Source organism: Leptonychotes weddellii, chromosome 6, assembly GCF_054177405.1.
Source record: "Leptonychotes weddellii isolate Sample4059 chromosome 6, ASM5417740v2, whole genome shotgun sequence".
NCBI lineage: Eukaryota > Metazoa > Chordata > Mammalia > Carnivora > Phocidae > Leptonychotes > Leptonychotes weddellii.
Window position 1 is genome coordinate 55,150,971 of NC_138374.1, and position 6,456 is coordinate 55,157,426.

The following is a 6,456-nucleotide window of genomic DNA, read 5'->3' on the forward strand; positions in this document are numbered from 1 at the left end:
CAGCAATATTTCCATTTTTCAACGTTCTCTTCCAGAATGTTCCCACTCCCCAGTAAAAGATGGAGTCTATCTTCCATCCCCTTAACTGATTTGATAAAAAAATGTGGTGAAAATACATTGCATGGTTTTGATGATAGCTCATAAAAGATGATATGGAGGTTGTGGAGCTATCTCTCAGAAAGCTTCCTCTTTAAACACAGCCGCCAAGCTGTGAGGAAGCCCAGATGAGTGCTTACAGAGAGGGCCGTATGAAGAGGACCTAAAACCTCTGACCAAGAATCATTTGAGTGAGCCTAGAAGTGATGCTCCAGTCTCAGTTGAGCCTTCAGAGGACTGCAGACCCACTTGACATCCTGACTGCAACCTCATGAGAGAGCCTGAGTCAGAAACGCCCACCAGTAATGTTTGCTGTTTTAAGCCATGAAATTTTAGAGTAATTTATTATGCAGCAATACTTAACTAATAAACTTCTTATTAGGGGTACATGAAAGGAGACAATGACCTTTTGACCATAGGCAAGACCAAAAACAAAACACATGAATGGAAAAGCCCCAGAGAAGGTGGTGATGGAGGAAGAAAAAAAAAAAAGAACAGCAACCAGAGAAAGAAAGGAATTGTGATTTTCACGGCACACTTTAAGTAACTCAAGGAGCCAAGGGCCATTGTACATCCTGGAGATCATATATATTTCAGAATTCAGATCATGGCTTTTAAAAAGATAATATGTACATTATTTCAGCACCCCAAAATCAACAATCATAATACTTCCACATAAAATGAATGAATATTAACACTAAATAAATTGTAAGTAGCCTCAAATCTGTTTAGGTCAATGGTTTTTTCCAAATAAGCTTTAGCATCAAACTTAAGAAAAGTATTTTGGTGTTCAGAGCTTCGGGGGTTTTAAAACTGCAGATAAGAGAGTATGGACTATAATGATAAAAATATCTACTATTTGGAGACTTAGTTTGTGCCACTCAGTGTATTAATCTTTTTTAATCCTCCCATCTGCCCTTGAAAATGATAAAATTGGGGGCTACAGAGGTTAGGTAACATTCCCAAGTTCACAGGGCAAAGAAGTGGGCAGATTTGGGATTCCATCTTGAACCAGACTTTAAACCCCCTGCGTTTAACCTCTCTACCATATTACAAAAGATATAAGTTTTGTTGGGCTTTTTCCTCTTTTTTTTTTTTTTTTTGGTGGGGGTCTTTTAATTAGAAGTAATAATAATGTTAAAGAATTTGGAGGAAATTATTTATAATTTACCATTCTGACATTAGTTATCATCTTTATAAAAACCTTGTTACAGGTCTTACATCAGGATATATCCTCCAAGAATAGCTACAGAAAGCAGTAATTTTACTCAAGGTAGAAATGTAGGCAGGGGTAGATGAAAGAGACCATGATTTGAGATTGAGAAAAAGAAGTGGCTAGAAAGGAATGAAAATTATTTCCCCCACCTTTTTGGAATGGCAAAGATGTTAAAAAGAGCAGACAGCGATAGAACCCTTAAAAAAAAAAAAAAAGATTTCCTTTGCAAACACTAAGGATGATTTCATGCAGAAATTTAGGTTCTCCAGATGACATAGGAAGAGAACCACTTAAAAATTATACCAAAGGACCAACTAGCCATGAACTGGGAAAAGATCTCAAACCAGAGGGTTTCTGGAAGTACAGCACATATCAGAGCACAATATCAAGGTGATCTGGTGGGGTACCAGTCGTGGGACTCTAGGAAAATTGGTCATCATGGAAAGTTATGCACCACAGAGCTGCATGGTGTAATATGCGTTGATGATTTCCATCCAAAAAGCCCGTTTCTAAATCACTGTCTTAGTACTGCTGGTAAGTAGAGAATCAATGGGCTGACCCACAAAGCTCATTGTCACAAGATCCCGGAGATCCCCCAAAGTGAAATGTATTATTCCTTTCCAATCCCCGCTCTGCAACAAACCAACTCATAATGGCAACATCTTTGACACAATGGCCACACATGCACCCCTTTTAAAGACTTAAAACCATCTTAATTAAATATTTGCATTATATAACAATCTATTAGGACAAGATAAATCTGTACCTTAAATCAAAATTTCCCAATGAAAACCATCATGTGGGTAGTATCTTGATACATGGGTGCTAAAAGTAATGAATACATTTAGTTCAGACGTAGGAATAGGGACACCATTAACGAAGAAGATAAATTAATATCTAAAACACAAAAGCATGATCAAACTGTCATGGTGCAGCCAAATCAGCTACTTCCATATACCAGACAAGGACCAAAATCAGCAATCAGCTGCAAATATTAGAAAACAGGGCCTTACAAATTAATGAGTCAGGGGTAGAGCCACACATAATTGTAGATGATAACCTTCTGTTAACTTAAATATAATTGTTAAGCCTTGTGTCAGCACATAAGAGTATGAGTGGCGTTTGAGCCTCTCTATAACATAAAGATGTCTGAAATTCATATCTGTTTATAGAAAATTAAATCTAGTTTAATTTGCTCACGGGCATTAATGCCTTTAAACAAGGCAGAGTATCTGACTTGAAACAAATTAATATTGAAAGATAAAAAACAAGTGCCTAACTCATGCATTTGCTGATTACTTCTTACCTTTTGGAGACATTAGAGGCAATAAGTCCATAGCTCTGACGTTATAATTTCTTGGCGATAATAAATGTGATGCTTCTGACATGATACCATCAAATGCCTCATTCCCAGCAATGCTTGGACTAGAGTTCCAAGCCTAAAAGAGTGTAATTTTAGGGCTAGTCAGCTGACACTAAATCTCATTTGTCCCTTCACAAGGACAATCTACTAAACATATAAAGTACAAGTTTCACTCAAAAATTGGAATATGGGGTATGAAATACTAGCATTTCTCTTCTGGAGTTCAATAATTCAAATCTTTTTATTTACCTGGCAAATTCCTGTTTCTAACATCCACTATCAATGTCTTTTCCTTCTTGAGCTCTTTCTGAACTGTGCCAAAGAGTATGTGGCTCTCTTCCTACTGTCCCCATGGGATTCTGCAAAGAAAACAGTGCTTATTTTTGTTATGAGTTGTCTTTTTACATATTATTCTTCCGTTATTAAAGTATAGTCTTGTCAAGGACAGCATATATGTTCTCCTTATCATTTCTGCAGGTAAATGATGCCTGGCATATTTTAAGTTCTCATATAAGTCTGTTATGTGATGGATATATGATGGAGGACATAACTGATCACTGTACCTAGCCCTGTGCTAAACACTTTTGTTGCATTATCTCATTTACTCTCCCCCTCAGTCAACACTGTGGGTACTATCATTCCCATTTGGTCAAGATGGAATCAGGCCCAAGGAAATTATTACTAACTTTCCTGAGTCCACATAGATATTAAGTATTGGAAAGTGAATTAAGCCAAGATTATCTGTCACCAGGCTTTTCCTACCATAGCCACAGACAATAGGAATATTTGCAAGGGGCCTTTAGTGGGATTACTCAGTGGTCATGCTATTTTACTTCCATGAAACTGAATGGAGCAGTGTAAGAAATGAATGATATGGATTGAATAAAATGAGTAGAATTTGTGAATCTGGTGCAAATAAAAACCTCCTAAAGGATACAACTACAGGCATCTAAATGGCTATAAATTAAAAAAAAATTATGCTGTCTAGATAAAGTGAATATTTCTAGAAATGTTCATCATCTCTCATTTTTTCACATTATATGCAACACCATATTTGTAGCTAATTCTATTCATTAATCTCTCTCTCCACTCCAAAACTAGACACTGACTTTAGAGCAGGGACCATTGTCTTACACTAAATTGCATCTTCCCAAACACACCATGGTCACCAACAGAGAGGAACAGCTAAAGATTTGTTTGTTGGAGATTGGCCAATAAATGCAAACAAAATAACAGTGGGTTTATCTATCTGTCATATTTGCTTCATAGCACAACAATCTACCATGACTTGAGCTAAATGATGTCTGAAATACATTTCCCCATGTTTTCACTTCTGCTTCTCTTGAGCACCTACATCTAGAGATGGTACTCCTTATATAACATCTCTAATTCTTACAACAGCCCTATAAGATGTATTTCTCTGGCCCTTGTTTAAAATGAGGATGCTGGGATGCCTGGGTGGCTCAGTTGGTTAGGTGTCTGCCTTTGGTTCAGGTCATGATTACAGGCTCCTGAGATGGAATCCTGCATCAGATTCCCTGCTCAGCGGGGAGCCTGCTTCTCCCTCTGCCTGTCACTCCTCCTGCTTGTGCTCTCTCTCTTGCTCTCCCTCTCTCTCTATGATAAATATATAAATAAAATCTTCTAAAAAATAAAATAAAATGAGGATGCTAAGGCTCAGGGACATAAACTAATAGGTCACCCAAAAAGTAAACAGTGCAGCAAGGACATTAATCAAAGGCCATGTGACTCCAGACCTCATGCACTGTCCACTAAACCCATCGCTCCTTGTGAGCATACAATGGAAAATAATTAAACATTGATAAGGAAAAAGAATGGAAAACTTTGCTATTATAATCTTAACAAAGGAAACAATTGCTAGTACCTTAGTATTTGAGAGTTACTTTCCTGTTAGAAACAGTGATTGGGAGTGGTAAATATCAGACATGAGGAGGAGGTTGAGAGAGAAATTACCTGTAAGATCCAGGGCCTGTCATTTCGGATTGACATCAAAGTTAATTGCTACTCGTAACAATCCTAGCATCATCTGAGTGGTGAAGTTTAAAGCAAAGTCTTGCTAATCACAAAATTTTCACTAATTCCAATAATCCCAGGCCAAGCTGGTCCACATAGAAACCAAATTTTGGGCATGATCTCTGAAACATACATCTCAGATTCAAATATGCATTTAAAGCTATGAAGGAAAAAACACATTTTACGGAAAGGTGATCTACTGAAAACAAGCTAAAAAGTTTAAAGTATCAAGATTTTAAGCAAAATAATTAGCCTGCTTATATAAAAGTTTGTTGCTAAGCAACCACATCAATGGACTATTTCAATTATGATTTTGAAGTTCTCGAGCTCCCCTTAGCAGGAACAAAAATAGACATTTCATGGCTAATGAAATCATCTTCTCATAAAATATGGAAACTTGAGACTAGTTTTCTGAAACAATGTGTCCTAAAAACATGGCAACATACTAATATTAAAACATAGAGTGAGGGCTTTGTGACAAGAATCTGTTATTTTCCATTGCACATTGACATTTCTCCACCAAAAACAAGCTATTGTGTAGTCTACTGTGTTCTTTAACATTCAGTAAAATAATTGGATATATATTTCCTTTTTGGAATCATAACTATAGGCATTAAGCAAGTGAGTGATGAGGCACTTACATAACCTCCAGAGCTTCATATTTCTCTTTAAAGCACAAATTCCTCATCTTTAGTTTTAAGATACACTTTTTTTTGTTTAAAATAAGAATAAATTAGGATGCCTTGCTATTAATTACCTGCTACAAACTGTGAAATCATTTTTATATTTGGATGTATGTGATTCCTTCTTTTACTCCTCCCTGTTGGGATCTAGCCATCATTATGAAATAGTAGAGTCTGGGCTTAGGAATGCCATGTAAAGTTGTCCAGTACACTCTGACTTTCTCCCGTCAGACTATACCCAAAACAATCCTTAGCAAATTATTGTTGCTTCTCTCCTTAAAATTGTCTAAAAATGGATGCAATGTCATATTCCTATAACCAGTTTCAGAAGCAAATATTTCATTTGGATTTCAAAATGTATCTGATCCCCCAGGAGTAGATCTTGGAGCAAAGATTACAATGCAGGTAGTTAATATTGAAGATGATCCTACCAAGCACAGGTAGAAAAGTTGAGGAGTGAGGCAGGGGATACAAGGCAGTCTAGGAAGATGCATCATCAAGCAAATTAGCACTCCAGGTAACTTGAACTTAATTCTGCTGGAGAGCTCTGGAAAATGAGGTAGGACATATGCCTTGTAGCTATCCTAGAGTAGCCAGGAAACTGGCCTATTTCTGGGAGAAGCAAAGTCTCTAAGTCCTTAGGATTTCAAGTGAATCACATGTGCTGAGGAAGACCTCAGCCGAAGAGAGGCAAGTGATAGCAGCTCGATTTCAGGCCAATGTGCACTGAAATGCTGGGGCATCACAGGCACTAGGTGGAGTTAATGCTTCTGGGAACATCTATCAGCCCATAGCCAAAGAGAACTAGAAAATAAACACATTAGCTTCCTTGCCATTCATGTGGAATAACCCTAAGCCATGTGGTATAATGATGTTCAGGGTTCAGTCTCCATATGCCCACACCAATAACCTGTTTGATGTTGTACTTTTGGGATTCTTCCTCTTCTAAAAATCGTATGCCAAATAAAGTGCTTTCATTCCCATCATCATCTCAGGGTCTGCTTCTGGGGACAATCAACCTAAGATACTGGAAAATTATTTTAACTTGTGACAAGAACTTTTGC